The 21,517-nt window shown below is 43.7% G+C and overlaps 1 protein-coding gene and 1 long non-coding RNA gene across 6 annotated transcripts in view; both read left to right on the top strand.

Moving 5' to 3' along the window:
* LOC129649525 (uncharacterized) lies at positions 1-20,388 on the top strand. Its single transcript, XR_008713141.1, has 3 exons — positions 1-2,616; positions 17,735-17,969; positions 18,562-20,388. It is a non-coding gene; the product is annotated as an uncharacterized LOC129649525 (long non-coding RNA).
* ABR (ABR activator of RhoGEF and GTPase) overlaps positions 1-21,517 on the top strand; it is a 188,327-nt gene that overhangs the window by 1,170 nt on the left and 165,640 nt on the right. The window lies entirely within an intron of this gene.

Here is a 21,517-nt window from a genome sequence, read left to right as displayed (position 1 = left end):
ACCCCTGTGTGCATCCTCGCCTCTTGTATCCTGTATCTTGAATCCCCCACCCCTTCCTGGCACACCCTGATGGTCCTGTTTGGCCTCAGACGCCTGAGCAGAAGGGAGATATGATTTACGTGTGTACCTTGAAGGCACTTGTAGAACTTAAAAATGATGGTGCAAAGTGGATTTCTGTTGGGCGAGTTTGAGAAAATAAACATTATGACGATGACAGGGGATGAAAAGATGATGCCCTCGACCACACCGTGGGAGGAATCTTTCACTTGGGGCCTCAGCCTTTCTACTTCATTGCAGCATCACCGCCACCCCACCTCCAACTCATCCTCGCAGGTCGGCTAGGTTCCTCGGCGCCACAACTGATATCCTTCCCTGCACAGACTCCAGCGGTTCCCATTTCCCCAGATTCCTCGATATGGAAGTCTCAAACTTCCACTTAATTTTCTGAACGGCTCTCGCATCTTCTCCAGCCTGTAGCTTGTGTTCTGGCCAAAATGAAGGAAGCGCTCACGTTGGGAAAGGTCCATTATACCCTCAGCACCCGCTTCCTTTGCTGACTGTCTCCTTCCTAGAAGGCAGCGCCTGGTCTGTCAGCTTCCTAGGAGCCTGAGTGGGAAGGGGAGGGCTTAGAATCATAGAGTTTTTGAGCTGGCAGAATGGCCAGAGATCATGCCTACAGCCGGGCCTTCCTTTGATAACGGAGGAAACCTAAGCTCAGAAAGATTAAGTGCTTGTTGGAGCCAGCTGGGACCTCCCCTGGGGCCTCCTGTCATTTTCTTGTTTCTCCTCATATCTGCCCTCTCTTCTGAGGACCTGGGCTTAGCCATCTTGCAGTGGAATCCCCTTTCAGTGGTCAGCACGGTGCCTTGCATATCAGTTCAGTTCAGTCGCTCAGTCGTGTCCTACTCTTTGAGACCCCATGAATCGCAGCACGCCAGGCCTCCCTGTCCATCACCAACTCCCGGAGTTTACCCAAACTCATGTCCATCGAGTCGGTGATGCCATCCAGCCATCTCATCCTCTGTTGTCCCCTTCTCCTCCTGCCCCCAGTCCCTCCCAGCATCAGGGTCTTTTGCTCAATACGTATTTATTGAATAAATGGATGATTGTATTGAATTGAATGCAGTCTTCTGCCCACCCAGCTCCCCACAGGTCAAGAATGGGAAAGGGGTCCAAGAGGAGAAGACAGATAGGAATGTGGGCTGTCCTGTGACCAACCCTCTGCTGCCCCAGGGACTGTCAGAGTCTCCTCAGCCATAGGGAAAGTATAAACTGTCCTCTGGTTGGGTCAAGCCAGGAACTTAAGATGTTTTCCCTGTTCAGTGAAGGATTAAAAAAAAAAGAAAGAAAGAAATCACTGATGCTGGGATTCTTCCAAAATCTCCATTATTAGATCTTATCTGGGTGAGCTTGCATTTGAATGAAAAACTGTCCACTTTGCTAAAAGCACATTTGGAAGGGCCATCAAGTCATCTGTTGTGATCAATTACGCTTATTCATTAGCAGAGATTGGCTGCTTCTCCCATAGGCAATGCTTTTGCTGCCCATGCTAGTAACATTTTTATGTGCCTCCTTTAACTTAGAGTCTGAAGATTTCATTCTAGTGCCAAGTTCCAAATGCCCTCCATAGAGACTACCCAAGGGGCCCAGGGCTGCTTTAGAGCTGGCTGCAATCCCGTCTCCCCCCAGACCCACATCAATCAGTCTGCCAGGTGTGCCTGATGCACTGCTTTTCCCCCAAGTAGTGGTTTGATTTCTGTTCTCTCCTCTCTCCTTAAGGGCACTCTAGCACATAGAGCACCTTGATTCAGGTTGGGAACTAATTCCCTCTGCCCTAACGATTTACAAGAGGTGGTCTCTCTGGGTGGACCAACGATAAAAAAAAAAAATTTCCCTTCCTCTGAATTGAGGACTCCAGCCAGGGCACATGTCTAGCACTCATGGCATTGGCTCATGGTGCCTGGGCTGGTTTTCAGGCTCCATTCCAGGACCCTTCTGCAGGGCAGGCTTGTGTAGGGAGCCCTTGGAAAGCTGCGTGTGGGGGCCCTGCCTCGTGTCTCCCAAACCTTCCCAGTGAGGAAGCGAATAGAGGTGGACATGCATATTCATACAGGCATGCAAAACATCCATGCACTCCTATAACAGGTATACACGCGTGCACGTGGTCACATACGAGTGTCACGTGCACAGAGTCTAGGCAGAAGAGCCTTCAGACATACAGAGGGCGCTGGAGTAGAGAGGTTAGAGGACAGGCTTTTCCAGCTGTGGGTGACAGCCAGCCCACTGGAATCAGCATGATGGGGAGAGAAAGCGTCATAGGCCTTCTCTGGCTGCCTGCCCTTGGCCTTCCCTGCTTCACTTCTCTCCATAGCTCTTGCCAAATTACCATCTCAGATGCTACAATTTTGCACGTGGATCTTATTCATTCTCTCTCTCTGGTAAAATGCAAGCTCCAAAGGGCCAGGATTTTTATCTCTTATCCACTGACATAGCCCCAAAGCCTAAGAGTGTCTAACACATAATAGGTGTTCCATAAATATTTGTTGAGTGATAGTTTTTTTTTTTTATGGAATGGAATAAAATGGAAAACATCAGAGTGCATTGCACACAGTAATGGTGAGTAGTGGTCTACTTTAAAACTTTGTTTCGGTTCTGTATACTTGTGAATGTATACTGGGTGCTGATGTAGAATGTATTTCATGCTAAGGGCTGGTTCTAAAGATTTGAAAATGCTGATAAAGACCGTGGGCTCTGAAGCTAGACTGCTTGTATGACCTTGGGAGAAGTTATTTGAATTTTCTGTGTTTTGGTTTTCTCATCAGTTAAATGGGACTAATAAACACAGGTGACATCATACCATTGATATGAAGAATAAATGGGATATCATTTCTAGAGGGCTTTGAACAGGGCCTGGCAATAATAAGTACCCATAGTATTAACAAACTACAACTAACTACAACTCTGGGTTGTTTTGTTTGAGTCAGTGCTTCAGAGCTTTCCACTCTCAGATCATTCTGGATCACAGGTGGTTTGGGTTTTTGTGGTTTTTTTTTTTTTCCTAGCCAGGCTCTGACTCTTTCTAGAACCTTCCAGAAGGAGGGCAGGACCCAGGGCAGGGTGGAGATCTTGGCTTATGAGGCTCTCTGGCTGGATTGGCCCTTAAGCTCCTCCCTCCCCACCAGGAATCATGCCCATTGTCACTACTTAGAGAGCCTCACCCCATCGGGTTTTATTGCACAATTCAGGCTTTGCTTTCCTCTCAGAGTTTCAAGGAGAGAGAGCACGTGAGACCTCACATAAAAAGGCCCAAAGGCAGAAGTGCCTTCCTCCTTAGAAAAGGGTCGCTTTCTGTCAGCTGAGCGGCAGACCCCCATACCAAGACACATTTGAGTTTGTTCTACACATAATAGACAAATCAGGCTTTGAGTTAGAATGCCAGTTCTTCTTTCTTTATTTTTTAAAAGTGTTTATTTATTTGGCTGCCACAGGTCTTAATTGCAGTGCATGGCAAGGTGGATTCTTAACCCCTGGACCATCAGGAAAATCCCTAGAATACTAGTTCTTTTAGTATCTTCCAGTTAGCATCTTATTGCCCTGTTGGTACTGAGGCCATGGATGGCATGAATGAAGGCGGCGATGCGAATGGGGTGGGGGTGGGGACTGCAGAGCTAGAATCAGCCGTGTTGGGTCACATGTGCTGTGAAGACAGACCCACGTGTGTGCCCAGGCTCAGCCCCGCAGCAGGCGTGAGGCTGTGAACGAGCCGCTGGCCTTTCTACATCTCAGTCTCTAGTAACAGAAATAACAAGAATAGCTAATGCTTCCTGAGGGCTTGCTTTGTGCCTGTTCCTGTTCTAAGCATTTTACACGTGTTAACTCATGTATACCACACACCAGTTTCATAAGACGGGCCCTACTACTGTTTCCATTTTATGTATGAGAAGCATGAGGCTCAGAGGGCTTAAATAAACCTGCCCAGGGTCACCCAGCTTGGGTACCTTGGTAACCCACAAGGTTACCCTAAGTGGCACTTAGGATTTGAATGCACGCAGTCTGACTTGCAAGTTTGTGCCTTTAAACACCAAGCTATACTGCCTCCAATGATAGCATTTACATCTCAGGGTAGTTATGAAAATGACATACAATAAAATACTTAAAGAGTTGACGACTTTATTCACACACTGACCTTTAAATGCATATGTGTGTATATATGTATATTCATTATTATTATTTTGTCACTAAAGTCCCCAACAGACCCCAGTTCATCTGCTGAGGTCAACCATGAGGGCTGCCGCTTGCCCATGGGACTCCTTGTGGACTTGGCCTCACAGGCGAGCAGTCTGCCTGCTAGATTTTAGGTCTCCCCGCCTCAGCTGGGAGCTCTTGGGCTCCCAACAACTGGCCAGCCACATGTGGAGGCCCTGGTATTTTCACTTTCATGTTGGCATGCTTCTGTATCACCCCTGCTATCTGCCCCCTGGGTGACATGTCCTTCTTCAAACTTTATGTGTTCCTTCTGTAGACTATGGCGTCCCCTCTGCCACACATGGACCAAAGTGCACTCACTCTCCCAGCAAAAGCCCACATCAGGCGTCCTTTTGATTGGCAGCACCATTCATCTGGTATTCTGATCGTCGTTCAGATGACGAAGTAAATATCATTAATATTTTAAATTGGTAACATTTTTTTTTGCTTGCATTAAACTTGGCTTAGTGGAGGACAAACAGTCTTATTTTTGCCGGCCCTCAAAAATCCTTCCTTCATTTACTCATCCATTCCACTCAACAAGGATTTATCTGAGTCTTGCTTTGTGCCAGGTCTGTGTTAAGGGTCAAGACTGCAAAAATCGGTGACCTACCCTCAAGGTTCTCGTTGGCCTTTTTGCTTCTAGGGTAGAAACTTTTTTGCTTCTTTTTAGATAAAGGAACAACTTTCCAGTTGTTAAATCCTGAAATGAGTGACTAAGTAAGGCCTGTCATTTAGAACCTCAGTGACATGCAAGGGCCTCAAATGAGAAAGGATCTTAGATTTGGTCTGAGAGTCTTCCTGCGCCTCCCCAGTCATATGAGGATCCTCGAGCCCTAAAAGTAATAACCTCAGGGTCACACGGTCATGACCCTCAAGCAGGGTCTAGGAGCCAGATCGGGGCTCTTTCCATTGTAGCCGATGGTCTTTTCTTTCTTGGAATTTTAAGCCGAGAACGCTTAAGATGTGAGTCCTGTCGAAATCATAGTAACAGGTGCAGCAGACTCTCTCATTTAACCTCATTTAGTGGGTGGAAGTTATTCTTCCCACTCTGCAGATGAATATGTGGAGGCTGGGAGAAGTGAAGACATTTACCCAGCCTCAAACAGCTTGTAGTGGAGACAGCATGGAACTTGGATCAGTCTTACAAAGCTGACACTTTCTAGCTTCCAATATGTAAGGCTTTCCTGAGCCTGGTGTAGATTTCCAGATTTCTCTACTTGGGAGGCCCTGGCATCAGATTCTGCCAGGCTACCAAGAGAGACTTTTTATTCTTAATCTTCATGGGAAATACATTTCCTACTAGGTACTCATGTTACCTAGTTTATTTGTAATCTGATGGGTTATTTTCTCTCTTCCCATTAGTGACTAATGAGATTTTTGCTTCAGGAAGAAATTCTTGTGTTTGGTGGCTGTGTCTGAATGTCTTAACTCAAAATTTTCAGCCTTAGATGTGATAATTTTTTTCCCCCATTCCCTGTTGTGGAGAGATATTAAAAAAACTGTTAGAGATACAGGAGCTGGTGGCTGGCTACAATTCATTTGTAACCGAAGTGACGTGGATGGCATCACTGTTTGCTTGGTTTTCTAATGCTTATTCCACCATCAGCACTGTCTACGTTTCACGAACACCAGCCAGCCAGGCAGGTGTGGGTGAGCTTGTTAACAATGTCTTCCTCCTCTGCTGCTGCTGCTGCTAAGTCACTTCAGTCGTGTCAGACTCTGTGAGACCCCATAGACGGCAGCCCACGAGGCTCCCCCATCCCTGGGATTCTCCAGGCAAGAACACTAGAGTGGGTTGCCATTTCCTTCTCCAATGCATGAAAGTGAAAAGTGAAAGTGAAGTCACTGAGTCTAGTCCGACTCTTAGCGACCCCATGGACTGCGGCCCACCAGGCTCCTCTGTCCATGGGATTTTCCAGGCAAGAGTGCTGGAGTGGAGTGCCATTGCCTTCTCCAGTCTTCCTCCTCTACAAGTAGTAAATGCACCCAAGCCTGAAAACTTTTCCATTCCTCTGATCTGTTTTTCTTCTGATGAAGAGTCTATTCACAAAGCAGTTGGCTCTGTATTTAACTCTGCATCTTTGTGTATGTGTGTGTTGTTGTTTTTAATTAATTTATTTGGCTGAATGGGTTCTTAATTGTAGCACGCAAGATCTTTTAGTTGCAGCATGTGGGATCTAGTGTCCCTATCAGGGATCGAACCCGGGCCCCCTGCACTAGGAGCTCAGAGCCTTAACCACTGGACCACCAGGGAAGTCTCTGGATCTTTGTGTTTTGAACTCAGGATCTTCATACCTTTTCCTGGCTTTGAAAGAATGGTGCAAACACTTTCCGCCTCTGAAGAATGGGCTGGATGTTGCCCAGCTTGCAGGGTTGTATGGCTTCCCTTGGACAAGTTACTGACTCTATCTCTCCCAATCCCCTGTCTGCCAAATGGGGGTGATAATGATAAGACTATATGATACTCTTGTCATGAAGCCACAGTCAGATAATGTGTGTAGAGTCCATACGCACACAACAGGGCACATAAGTGTTTAATAAATCTTAGATGGTGTTATTGTTACTGTCTTAAGTCCAGGAATTTTCAGTCGGCTGACCCAGGCCACAGCTCACACTTAATATTTCTTCATGGAACAAAGTTCCCTAAGCCTCTTCATCTGCCTCTTTCTCTCCTTTCTTACCTCGCTCCAGGTCCAGTGATGTTTTGCTCCTTCAGAGGGAGCAAATCTGTGGTCCCTAATCCTTCCCCAGTCAAGCCCTGTCTCCACTGCAAAACCATCACCTGTCTTCTCCTTACTTCCTGTTCTCTAGCCTCTCGGCTTCGGCCAGTGCCCATTCTTGTCAGTGTCTTCTCCAGTGATTTTTCTGGCGTTTGAGATGCCCTCCCTCCTTCTCTTCCCCAGTTGTGAGTCCTTCCTTTAAGGCCTGGCTTTTTCTGTGGAAACTTGTATTAGTTAAGATTTGGGTTTGCTGCATTCAACAAAACCCCCCAAAAGCAAGATAGAGGTTTATTTATCTCTCATATAAAGGAATTCTAGAGACAGACAGTCCAGGGAGAGAATGGCGAGCCTATAATTGTCAGGAATCTACGTTTCTTTTTGCTTTTCTGTCTCAAGGTTCCTCATGGTCCAAAATAGCTACTGGAAATCCAGCCATCACATTCTTGTTTCAGACATGAATTCGAAGAAAGGGAAAAAGGACATAAGACTGAGTAGCAGCTGTTGGTCTGCCTTTTAAGGCACTTTCCTAGAAGCTTCTCTTGACAGTTTTTGTTTAGAGTTCACTAGCCATCTCTAGCTACAAGGGAGGCTGGGAAATGTAGTATTTTATCTGGGCATATGGCCACCTCAAATAAAATAGGATCTCTGTTGCAAGGAAAAATGGAAGAATTGATATTGAGTAGGCAACTAGCAGCTTCTGGCACAAGCCTTTTCCAAGTCCTCCAACCCATCTTGTGGTTCCTCGAGTGAGCCCCATACTTACACAGTTGTTTTATTATTGTGCCATCTATTGATTCATTGACCCAGTGAACAAATAACAACGGAACCACTGCTCTGTGCAAGGCACGATGCCTTTATATGTTTACTCTGAAGTGTTGCTCTCAAACTAAGAGGTTAGCTGGCTCCTCGAAGCAGGGATCATGGCTTATTCTTTTTCTCCCTCACAACAGTATCTATCTTTCACAAGGTTGGGTGCACAACAGGTACTTGATAAGTTGTTTAGTCACTAAGTCATGACTGACTCTTTTGTCATCCCATGAACTGTAGCCCGCCAGGCTCCTCTGTCCATGGGATTTCCCAGGCAAGAATACTGGAGTGGGTTACCATTTCCTTCTCTAGGGGATCTTCCCTTGATAAGTAGCCGGTTGATTTTCTAAGAGTCACAAAGGAGAAGCTCAGTGGAGACTTAAATTCCAGCGTGGTACTGTGCCCGACGATTCTGGTTATGTAAGATTTGTTTTGGGTTCAGTCTGGTTTTGAGGAACCATAGCAAGAGTGGGATCTGGGTCACCTCTAAACATCAGGGCTGGGTGTTGTGGCCACACAGACTTGACCAAGTGTTGAGGTGGATTTGGCTATTTAGGAAACGATTCTGTTTGGATTCTAAACTAGAATTATAAGCAGAAATGTCTGTGCCTGACCGACTTTCTTTACCACTGCTCTGTCTGTGTAGCTGTTTTTTCCATTGCGTGAATCGCTCGTTATTTCTGCACTGCGGAGCTGCAGAGTAAATCTGCAGTCTTTCTGCAGTGAGCAGAGCTTTGGTTCGTGTTCCTGTCTTCCCATTTGATCCCTGCTCTTGTCTGCCTGAGATAAGACTGTCTGAAGGGAGGTTGCCTAGAGCTTATGTCGCGTCTTGCGGCTGCTGTGAAAATGATTGTTTTAAAAATTTTATTGGCACTTAGGAAGAAAGAAACTAGAAGATATTTTGCTTCTACTACCTGCAAGGCACTGTGTTAGATGCTTAACCTATGTGATCACATTTAATATTCAGAACAGTCTACTGTTCTTTTCTTACTATAAAAGAGGTGATACTGTTCTCTGTTTTGCAGTTGAGAAAACAGACCTGTTAACCAACAAGCCCAAGTTTGCTTAGGGCTAAGTGGTGGGATTGTTTATTCTCCCATCCAAATAATTAACTAATTGATTACTTTTATTAAGAGATAATTCACATGCCATAAAAATCACCTGTTTAAAATGGACAGTCGAGTTTTGTACTGTATTCACCAAGTTGTATAATCGTCACTCTGTAATTCTAGACCTTTCCCACCAGTCAAGTGGGACTGTTTTGAGTCCAGGCTTCTCCTACAACTGTGCCGTTTCATCTAATTTGCCACATGCAGTGATTTAAAATAACTAGACCGGATTTGGGGCAACATCAGGGCTAGTTTGGGTGAGATATGTACATAAAAAGAGCATTGCCTGTTAAGTCGCTTTCTTTCCATTACTGTAGCAGTCCTGGTGTCCCTTTGAATTGCTGCAGAGTGGGGGTGGCTTTAATTTCTCTGGGCCCCATCCCTGCTTGTGTTGCCTGAACTTGGAGCAGGGGGCAGAAAATCCCTCATTCCTGCCCTGGGAATGTGATTGACATGGTGAGAGGCACCCTTATACTGACCTGTATCTTATTTGTCTCTGTAGCCCCAGAATATCATAGTTCTTGACATATAGGAGGTGCTTATAAATGTTCGTGAATATGCAGAGGTTTATTCCATTACCTCTAATCTAAATCACTGCCATAACTTATTGTTCTGCCCTTAGCCTTTCTCCTCCAGCCCCAGTTATCTTCTGTGTTAAAGACAAAGTGATTATTCTAGTTCCTAAATCGAATGAGATTAGACAGACTGAAGTGATCATACTAGCTGTCTGGCCCTTTAAAAGACTTTCCCCCAAGTCCTACCTAGCAACTGTTACTTCCATGCTATTGGCCAACACTGAGTAGAATGGCCTGAGCTGCCAGGAGGGCTTAGAGAATCACGAATTTTCAGTCTTCAGCATCTATAGTAAAGAATGTTAAGGGAGAAGGGGAACTGTGAATGGCTTTTGGAAAACCAGTGCAGTGTTGGCCCCACAATCCTTGCCTGAACTTGCACATTCATTTGAACAGTTGTAAAATGGATTAAAATGGTTTGCCTCTCTGTTCCCCTGCTGGATTTCAAGTCCCTAAATTGTGTACATTAGAAGATGATCATTTTAGAAAATTCTAGTATTCCTGCCTCTAACACAATGCTGGCATATTGTATTTAATGAACAATAAGAGAAAGACTGTGGGCTTCCTTGGTAGCTCAGTGATAAAGAATCCACCTGCCAATGCAGGAGACACGAGTTCATCCGTGAGTTGGGAAGATCCCCTGGAGAAGGAAATGGCAACCCATCCAGTATTCTTGCCTGGGCAATCCCATGGACAGAGGAATTTGGTGGGCTACAATCCACAGGGTCGTAAAAGAGTTAGACATGACTTAGCGACTAAACAACAAGAGAAAGATTGTTTATTTTTCAAGTAAGAATTTCATGGACAGACTACTGGGGTCTTTAGCATTTAACACCTTTTTCATTTTCTCTGCCTCTTCTTCTTTACTTCCCCTTCTCCTCTTCTTCTTTTTTTTTTGGACCAGTAGGACCAATTGGTGATGTATTCTAGAGCTTATGATTCTCAAGGGCTGTGTTGTGTTTTTTTCCTGAAGCCATTTTCAAACATCACCATTTCAAACACACCCCAGGGAGATTTTGAAATGTGCCCTCTGGCTTGCTACCATATCTACCCTACCTATCGAGAATTGGCCATTTTGCATCCCTCTTTCTGATAGGAGTGTGTTGTTTCTTGAAGGTGGTCAATGCAATACTTCAGATCTGCCCAACTAGGCCTTCCCCAGCTAATGAAGATTTGTGCTTGTCATTAAGACCATAAACTAAATATTTAGATTCTCCTTTGCTGTCTAGGAACACGGTAGGTAGGATTATATTCATGATTCCTTTCAAAATGAGTAGGACTGTTTGCCTAGTTCTAACCAGTGAGTTTGAATGGAAATGATGTGTGCAACCTCCAAACCAGACCATTTAGTGTTGGAGTGAGACCCTTCAGAGCACTCTTTTTCATTGGCTACTGCAATATATGCTGTTCCAAACACTAGCAATTCCGTTATCCTGGGTCTTAGAGGGAGGGCAATACAGAGCAGAGCTCCGATTCAACCCTCAGTGGCTATGTCCTGGAGTAAGAAATAAACTATTGTTATCTTAAGCCACTGAAATGTTGGGTGCTATTTGTTACTGCAGCATTACCTCATTTATCTTGACTGATACAAACACCTGAGTTATATTCATACAGAAGAATGGCTCCCTGAGCCTCAAAAATCAAAGTAATGTCCTGGAAATCTCCAAGTTCCCTTCTCACTAAGGCCAAGTGGTAACCATAGCTGTTTGTTTATGTATTTGAGAGGGTGGGTCTCAAAAGTGTGAAAAACAATGTCAGAAATGGCTGAACAGTTTCACCATTGTTTCATTCAGTGATTTGCTAGAAGGATTTATAAGACTCAGGCTTCCCTGATAGCTCAGTTAGTAAAGGATCCACCTGCAATGCAGGAGACCCCAGTTCAATTCCTGGGTGGGGAAGATCTGGTGGAGAAGGGATAGGCTACCCACTCCAGTATTCTTGGGCTTCCTTTGTGGCTCAGCTGGTAAAGAATCTGCCTACAATGCAGGAGCCCTGGGTTCAATCTCTGGGTTGGGAAGATCCTCTGGAGAAGGGATAGGCTACCCACTCCAGTATTCTGGCCTGGAGAATTAGGGTCACAAAGAGTCGGACACGACTGAGCGACTGAACTGAACTGAACTGAACTGAGTTGGACTTGACTGAGTGACTTTCACTTTTACTTTATAAGACTCAGTAGCAGACTATACTCATGACTAAGATTTTTTTTACAGAGGATTCAGAGAAAAAGCAAGAAAAAAATGTGTGTATCAACAGACCCCACAGAGGTCCAGCACAGGCCTTTGATGCCCTTCCTTGTCTGAGGCCGTGTTAGAATGTTCTAACAGCAAACTATTAATATGAAACGTATGGAATATCTTCCCTCAAAGCAGTCTGTTTGAATCTCAGGTTTGAATTGTTTTTTAACCATAAAGAATAGATTACCTCTATGCAAATTATTTTATTTGATTGACAGAATAAAACATAGTTTATGGTAATAATATTTTATTCTAGTATTTACTCAAATAAACAACCCAACTTTATACCTAGAGGAGTTAGAAAAAGAAGAACAAATGAAACCTGAAGTTAATGGAAGTAAAGAAATAATAAAGATCAGAACAGAAATAAATGAAATATAAAACTACATTAATTCTATAATAAATATAGAATTAATTCTATATGGAATTAAATTATAGAAGTAGAAAAGATCAATGAAACTAAGACCAAATTCTTTGAAGAGATAAACACAACTGATAAAGCTTTAGCCAGACTCATCAAAGGAAAAAGAGGACCCAAATAAGTAAAATCAGAAATGAAGACAGAGAAGTTACAGCCAATACCAGAGAAAATATGAAGGATCACAAGAGATTATTGTGAATAATTATGCACTGACAAAATGGAAAACTTAGAAAAAAAAGATGAATTCCTAGAAACATACACTATCCATGATTGAATCAGGAAGAAATAGAAAATATGAACAGACTACTACCTGTAAAGAAATTAAATCAGTGATTAAAAACAACAACAAAAAGCTCTCAATAAACAAAAGTCTAGAACCAGGAAGCTTCATAGGTGAATTCTACCAAACATTTAAGGAATTGACATGTACCCTTCTCAAAGTGAGGGCTTCCCTGGTAGCTCAGCTGATAAAGAATCCTCCTGCAATGTGGGAGACCTGGGTTTGATCCCTGGGTTGGGAAGATCCCCTGGAGAAGGGATAGGCTACCCACTCCAGTGTTCTGGCCTGGAGAATTCCATGGACTATATAGTCCATGGGGTCACAAAAAGCTGGACACAACTGAGTGACTTTCACTTCACTTCTCAGAGTATTTGAAAAATTTAAGAAGCAACACTTCTGAACTCATTTGATGAGGTCAGCATCACCCTGATACTAAAACCAGATGAAGATACAATAAGAAAAAGAAAATTATAGGCCAGTATTATTGATGAACATAGATGCAAAAGTCCTCAACAAAATATTAGCAAACCAAATTCAACAGTACATTAGAAGGATGGTACACCATGATCAAGTGGCATTTATCCCAAGGTAGCCAGAATGATTTAATACCTGCAAATCAGTCAATATGATGAACCATATTAACAAATTAAAAAATAAAAATTATATGATCATCTCAATAGATGCAGAAAAAAGCTTTTGATAAAATTCAACATCCATTTATGGTAAAAGATGTCAATGTAGTTAGTATAGAGTGAACATAACTTAACATAATAGAGACCATTTATGACAAACCTACAGCCAGCATTGTACTCAAAGCTGAAAAGATTTCCTCTGAGATCAGGAACAAGACAAAGATGCCCATTCTTACCACTTTTATTTAACATAGTATTAGAAGTCATAACCATAGCAATCAGACAAGAAAAAGAAGTGAATCCAGATTGGAAAAGAAGTGAAGCTGTCACTTTTTACAGATGACACGATACTATATAGAGAGAGAATCCTAAAGATACCACCAAAAAGCTATTAGAATAAAAGTTTTGAGGCTTTTTATGAGGAACTGGTCACATGGGCATATTTGTGCCAATCATGGCAACCAAATATAGGGACCCTCAAAATGTAGCTAGATTGCATTACCAATCTTGATATTTGTGCACTGCTGACAAGAATGGTCCATTGCTCCAGATGCAAAATCATGAAAAGGACACTAGAAGTTTAAAACCATGTGGATTATGCATGTGTGATCAGTCATGTCCACCACAGTGTCATTGTTCTAGTAGAATATTAACTTATTTATGACAATGGAATGCACAGGGATTTGGCACATTTGGAATTAGCATGACACTCAGAAAAGTTCCAGAAGTACAATGCAATTTTCCGGCATCTTTGTCTGTTGATTAGATTTGGGGGGCCTTCCTCACAACCTACTCAACCACTTATACTATTATTTCAAGTCATAAAGAATAGACTTTTTGAAACTATCAGTCTGTAATTTGGGAATACCTGAGTATAATGATATTGTTTCGCCATTCTGAGTGTTTAGTAGAAGTATATATTACACACATACTTTAATCAATACAGCCCCATGAGGCTAAGTATTATTATTCTTATTCTATAATAATAATGTCTAGAAACATTGAGTCACTCAATGAGTGACTTACCCAGTGAGTCACTCAGCTAATAAGGAACAGGGTTACGATTAGAGCCCAGCTCTTTCTGGAGTCAAAGTTAGTCTACTCCATCTCGCCACTAAATCTTCATGTTTCCAGGCTACAGCTACTCATTTCTAAAATAAGGTGATTGGACTAGCTGATGTTCCAGGCCTAATTTCATGAACACTAGTAAATTAGATGGGCTGGGACTCTGTACCAATGGTTTTAAGAGCTTGGCTTTGAATCAGAAGAACCTATTTTGGATCCAGGCTGTAGGCTGCTTATTATTTTGTGCCCTTAACCAAATTACTTCATTTTTCTATGAACCTATTTTCTTTTCTATACAACAGAGATAATCATATCTCACCTGATGTTATAAAGATTAAATGAAATAATATACGGAAAATATGTAGCATAGGGTCTGGCATACAAGAAGCTCTGCATAAGTGTACAGTCACTGATATGGTGCTCAGGAGCATGCGGTCTAGGACCACATTGCTTGGGCTTGATTCCCAAGTTTGCCACTTAACTGCTGTGTGACTTTGAGCTAACTGAAATTTTGGGGGCCTTAGTTTCCTTATCTTGGAGAATGATAATAATATGATGAATACCTAATTAAATTGGTATGAAGATTAAATAACCTGATATATAAAGCACTTAGCACCTGACATGTAGTAAACAGTATATGTTGGCTAATTTTATTATTATTATTATCACAGACATTACTGGTTTGGCCATGCGCATGAAATATGTGCATGAAATAGATGGTAAGAGGATCGTGCTCATCTTGTTGCCTGGTCATATCCTTAATTGAAACCCGAGGCTCCTGGAAATCCTGCAGTTTGAATAATCCAAGAGCTGAAGCAGTGGAGCGTCCAATTACGGATGCTTCACAGCTGCAGGCTGGGGAGGAAGGTGAGGGCTCAGCACTGTCGAGCTGAGGTTGTGGTCCTATTAGAAGAAAGCCCTGCTTTGTATGCAGCTGCCTTGCCTTCAGTTTGGCTGCATAATTGTGCCTTTTTATTTTATTTTAAACCATCTCGAGGAATTCAGAGCCCTTTCCCGCTGACAGTCAGCCGAGAAGGCCACAGAGTGTCACGTCTCTAACGAGCCTCTCGGCCGCTCTGATGGCCCCGTGGAGGCAGCCAGGCGGGGAGCGCGCACACAGGCCCGTGCCCGCAGCCACAGGCTCCCTTTGAGCCCAGGCCACCATGCCGGACTTCATTATGGGGCTCCCCATGCACCCCCAGGACCCCCACGCCTGTCCTCACTGTCTCAGAAGGGCATGGTGTTCTTCCTGAATGCCGGGCTTGTTGGTAACCTTTGTGGGCTGGCAGTGAGAAAACAGAAATTAATTATTCATATCAGCGGGCCTGAAGGAGCTGTTGTTTGCAGAGTTGACGCTTCTTCTGGCTTCCAGACCCAGAATTCCCCGGGGGCCTTTGGACAAGCGGTAGACAGTGTGGTCCTTGGAGACAGCTGTTCTGAAAGCAGGAATGGCAAGTGGCTGGCCTGGCCCCGGGCTACATGCAGTCTGCTGATATGCTTTGTTTGGGCTGTAGGGGGTTAAAATTTTTTTTAATTGGGAGATTTCACATAAAATTTGGATTTTCTGAGTTTTCTTGAAAGATAGGAAGGTCAACAATACGTGTGAGTGGCACTGAGTAGCTGACCCCTTGAGACTGGACATGATTTCACTGATTGCCTCAGCTTCATCCACCTTTATCCACTCACACTGTGAGATGTGTGTGTATAGTGTGAACAGAGCTGCCTGGCCTTGCATCCTGCCTCTGCCACTTACTACCTGTGTGACTTTAGGCAAATTGCTTAAACTCTGTGGGCCTCAGTTTCCACATCTGCTAAATGGGGGTTATAATTGTTTACCTCGCAAATCTGTGAGAACTAAGTGAGTTAGAATAAGTGCTTAGAATAGAGTGTGCTTGTTACATAATAAGAATGACCTAGGTGTTCATATACGCTAGTATGACACTACATACCTGCCTAGCATTTTAGACATTTGAGATGATAATCAGAGTTTTCCATAGAAGAAAAAATTGTATTTATTACCCAGTGTGCCTCTTAACTCACTAATAAGTGTTTCCTCCCTCTTCCAGTCCCCAGTCTCAGCACCTTGGAATTAACATGCCCACTCTAACAAAATGCGTGCCTAGTCGCTCAGTCATGTCTGACTCTGAGACCCCATGGACTGTAGCTCGCCAGGCTCCTCTGTCCAGTCTTTTCCAGGCAAGAATACTGGAGTGGGTTGCCATGTCTTCCTCCAGAGGATCTTCCCCAGGGATCAAACCTAAGTCTCCTGCATCTCCTGCATTGGTGGGCAGATTCTTTACCACTGTGCCACCTGGGAAGCCCCTCTGTAACGAAGTATCAGCGGCTTAACAGGCTAAGTGTAGTGTCTGCACGTGTTCCTGGTGGGCTGGCTTGCTTCATGGTATTGCTGAGAATCCAGGCTTCCATACCCCCGTGGATCTACCCTCCTCTGGATCCCTGTCATTCTCAGTCGTCAGAGGGCACCTGGCAGCAAGAGAGTGAAGGCACACTTGCTTCTTAACTCTCTCAGCCCAGAACAGATGCCCATTTCTTCTGTTTATGTTCCACTGGCAAAGATGAAGCATGTGGCCCTCTTAGATGCAGGGGTCCTGGCATGTGTAGCCCCTGGTTGAGTAGTTGGTCCCCAGCAGCAGCCTTACTCTGGGGAGGGGACTGGGGCAGGAATCTCTGGTGGACCCTCACTTGTCTTTGCCACCAGGATCTTATTAAATAAGCCCCCAAATCAACATCTCCTTGGGCCTATTTTCTTCCATTTCACCTATGAAATGTCTGCAAGGGTGAGTGCATTGTTTTGGGGTTTTTTTTTGATGGGGGGAAGAAGAGAAGCAACCTTTTTTTTCATTTTATGCTTCAAATTCATACATACTATGAAAGCACTGATTTAGGATATCAAAATTAGATTTGAGGAGTTGTATTTCACCCATTTTATTTATTTGGAAAGAAATAGAACTTAGGCATTGTGCTTACATATACATTGAAATAGCTGCCAAAGTAATGGGGAAAAAGACATTTACAATCAGAATTTTTATTTTCAAATCTTAAGTCTCTCTTTGCTTCAAGTTAATTGTACACATTTAGCATTTAGCCTTGTTAAGGTAGGTAACTTAAAACTTAAGGCAGGACTTGCCTGGTGGCACAGTGGTAGGGAATCCACCTGCCAATGCAGTGGACAGGGTTCGATCCCTGGTCAGTGAAGATTCCACCTGCTGAGGAGCAACTAAGCCCGTGTACCACAACTGCTGAACCTGCATGCTGTAACCACTGAAGCCCACATGCCTAGAGCCTGTGTTCTGCTACAAGAGGAGCTCGAGCATTGCAACAGAGTAGCCCCCAACTGACACAACTGGAGAAAGCCTGCGCCAAGCAAGGAAGGCCTAGCACAGACAAAAAAAAAAAAACAAAAAACCAACAATTGAAAGGGAAAGAGAAAGAGCAATAAAATAAACAATAAATTAGTATCATAAATTCTATGATGAAAGCTAAAATAAATGTTTAGGTTGGAGCAGTTCTCTAATACCTAATGGATTAGGACAAAAAAAAAAGAGAAAAAAAAAAGAAGCCCCCATAGAGCATTTCACACCTCCTCAAAATAGAATCTTACACTGATGCCTTTTTTTTTGACCAGTTTCTTTAGAGCCACAGAGCCTGACATCTTTGAAGACATGCAGTCACTGTGGGGTTCATACAGTGTCTCTGCCAGGATAGAAGAACTTCTTCTGAGTTAGGAATGATCTTCAACCTCTGAAGCCTTAATTCAGACTAAATAATATCTGCTTAGGCACCTGCAGCAGGATCATCTTCCTGCTGTTAAGTCCCACCTTGACGGACAGCTGTCTCTAACGCTGAATCACAGCCTCTGGGTGAGTTGGTTGCAGGCACCACGTGGAAAGAAAACTCAGAATCTGCAGTTTTTCCTCTGACCACTTCCCTGTCTGATCCAACTCCCACCCTGAGCACATTACAAAATCCAGAGGTTTTAGAAACTGAAAAGTGGAAATAGCCAGCTTTCTCCCTTGGTACCTGGGCTGTAGTTTGGGACCATGTCTTAAAGAAAGATCCATTAGAAAAAACTGTGGATCTGTCTCATGGTCAGAGGGGCTGATTCTCCGTGACTCCATTCCAGAATAGGCTGGGGAATTTCACAGTCCTTTCACTGGTGAAAATAATCTCCGGAGTCCAAACTCTGGTCCCAGATATGGCTCCTACCCCAGGACTTGCTTTCGCACCTCAATTTAAGACTTGTTTCATTCTGCCTCTTATTATGGTAACTTCAGTGACACCCCTACCTCACTCACAAGGCTTGCTGAAGGTAGGAACTGTTTTCTAGGGGTAAACAGGGCGGGCTCTGGAGTCAGATTTACTAGCTGTGAGGATCTTTAAAAGTTATTTCACCTCTGTGCCTAGTGAGTGCTCAATAAATAACTCATATTATTATTTGTCCTGTTTTCCTAGCATTGGCCACTGCCTTATGCGTCCTACCTGCTTGACACGTGTTTGCTGATTAACTTGAAAGAATAATTAAGGAAATTACTAAACTATCATTCTTCTACTTCTGGAATCATCTAGATAAAGTACTGACTGCAACTCAGAATTCTCTTCAGGAAAACTTTAAAAAGACAGATTGCTGTTGCCACATCGCATTGAAGTGGAATCCCAGTGGACAAAACCTGGAATCTGAATTTTAACAGGTCCAAGGGGATTCTCAGTAGCCAGCCCAGCTCCCCAGAGTCCGGGAGGCTTTGCTGGGTGCTTAATATGAGGTGGTGGTCAATGCCTGGTGTTTTTTGTTGTTGTTTTTTGATGTGCATTTTTATAGTTTTATTGAAAAGAAAATTTATTACAATTACCCCCAGATATGAAAAGGCTATCTAAATTATTTTTTTTTTCAAAAAAGTTTATTGTGGTAAACTACACATAACAAAATTTATCATTTTTAACCATTTTAAGTGTACCATTCAGTAGTATTAAGTACACTCATAACATTTTGCAGCCATGGCCACCATGTATCTGTAATTCTTTTCATCTTATAAAACTGAAGCTCTGTACCCATAAAACACTAACTCTCCACCCCCTACTTTCCACTGGCTCTGGCAACCACCATTCAACTTTCTGTCTCTAGAAATTTGTCTACTCTGTGAGTACCTCCTAGAAGTGGAATCATATAGTATTTGTCTTTTTGAGACTGGCTTATTTCACTTAGCACAGTGTCCTCAAGGTTCATCCATGCTGTAGCAGATGGCAGAATTTCCTTCCTTTTTATGGCTGAATTATATTCCAGTACACACCACAGTTTGTTTATCCATTCATCTATCAGTGGACACTTGGGTTGCTTCCATGTTTTAGCTACTGTGAATAATGCTGCTGTGAAATTGGCATACAGGTCTTTTTGAGACCCTGCTTTCAATTCTTTTGTGTGTATACTTGGAGTAGAATTTGCTGGTTCATGTCTGGTGAGGCTGTTTCTGTCCATACAGCCCAAAGGTTGACATTAACTAGGAAGCCAAAAAAAAAAAAAAATCTCCAGTTTACTTAAGAACCTTAGATGCTTCTAAGCAAAAGGTGGAGGAAAAAAAGCCCTTTTGAGTTTGTGTGAGTAGATAAAGAATTGCCAGACAGTTGATAAAATAATGCATTTGTTTTTGGAGCCAGCAGGCAGTCAGAGGGAGGAAGCAGCCTATGGTGACCTTTGGCCTGAAGGCAAACACAGCAGCAGAAAGCTGAGTGAGACGTGGGCAGTGGTACAGAGAAACCCATTGAGATCTGGCCAGGTGTGCTTTGGATCATGTAGGTGACCCTCTTGCTGCCCTGAGATAATGATCATGGGGTTTGAAGGTATCAGGTTTCAGGTGTGACTGCAAACTCACATTCATTCTTCCTGCTGAGCTCCAGAAAGAAGAGTACTGAGGGAGGGTCACATCTTTCCAGCCAGGTGACAAGCGACAGTCCCAACACAGGCAGGCTGAGTTTCTGCCTTTCCGAATTCCATTACTTGCTGTCTCTCTCAAAGAGATCAGCCTTCACTGATTTCGATTTCGGTGGCATGAAATACATGTGTGTGTGTGTGTGTGGTCTTTGGAAGCAGGGACACATTGGTCCCTGGTATTAACATGACAGTTTTGCTGTGATGTGTAAATTTGCTGAGTTTATCAATAGCAGACCTGGTGGACTTTGATAAATGGTACTCTTTCTGGTATTTTTTGAAAGTCACTGTGAGAACATGGAGTACTTATAACCTCTACACCTGTCAATAAAAAGGTCAATAAAATACCTTCACTCTAATTTTCAATGTCTATGAGGTATCTAAATCACCAAGTATTAGAGGGTTAAAAGAGAAGAATTTGGACAATAAAACACTACCTACTTCAAAACAGGTTCCCAAGAGTAAAGCATTGCGTGTCTGATTTTTTTGGCTATGAGAGATCAATTCTGGGCTACCATAAACTCCTATCTAGAAGAAAGAGAGACAGGCACCAATAAAGCAACTTTATGGACACCTGAATTGTGCCAAGCAGTGAACCAGGAGGGGTTCAAACCTCTGCTTCAAGGGCCTTCAATCTCACTGTGGAACTAGGCTGGTAAGCTGGTTTTCACCACCTAAATGTATAGACAATAGAGATCCATGCTATGGGCTTGCCATCTTCAACTGCCTCATAAGACCCAAGGTAGGTCTCTCCAAACTGTTGGCAGCCAGTGCTGTTCAAATACTAACCACATCTTCGCTGGTTGACCAGTAGTTATGAAAGTGGTAGCACCTGCTCCACAATCTTGAGGGCACATCCTCTGGCACTTTTGCTTCTTTCTTCAGCTCCAGTGCCCATGTGCCTACCAGCAGGAAGTCCTACCAGATCCTCGAAGCTCTCCTTTACAGAGTCAAAGAGGGAGCCGTCCTTGGTGCTGGTACACCCAAGTGGGCAGAGGACGTGGGTCTCCTTAACCAGAAGGACTTCTCACTTCACAGGCCAGCAGATGCCCCTGGGACACAGAGGTGGCGTGGGAATGTACTGACCAAGACCCCACACAGGCTGCTGCTATTCTTGGAGAGGAGAACGTCCATCCCTCCACGCTGAGCTCAGCTGGGGAGCTCCTGATGCCTTCGTCCCTCAGGTCCCAGGCAGAGCTGCTTCCCATGTGTCAGTCTGCCTGGGGACGCCAGATGGGACAAGTTCTAGCCTCCACCACTACTTCCTTTCCATCCCTGGGGACCCATAGGGGGTCAGGCAACTTCTCTTTTCAAACCCTCTTCTCTTTTCAAACCCAGGCAGGCCTCTGATAATCTCTTTCCTAGACTGTAGCAGGGAGGCTGTCTCTGAAGTCGGTGGCTCCAAAGTGGTTGATCTTCCAAAGACAGGCTGCCCAAGGAATGATAAGGTTATAAGGTCTGTGATTCCAAGAGCGTTTTTTCCCCAGC

This window comes from Bubalus kerabau, chromosome 4, assembly GCF_029407905.1.
Source record: "Bubalus kerabau isolate K-KA32 ecotype Philippines breed swamp buffalo chromosome 4, PCC_UOA_SB_1v2, whole genome shotgun sequence".
NCBI classification, from domain to species: Eukaryota; Metazoa; Chordata; class Mammalia; order Artiodactyla; family Bovidae; genus Bubalus; species Bubalus kerabau.
Note: the sequence above shows the minus strand (reverse complement) of the source record. Positions and strands in the feature narration are given on the sequence as shown.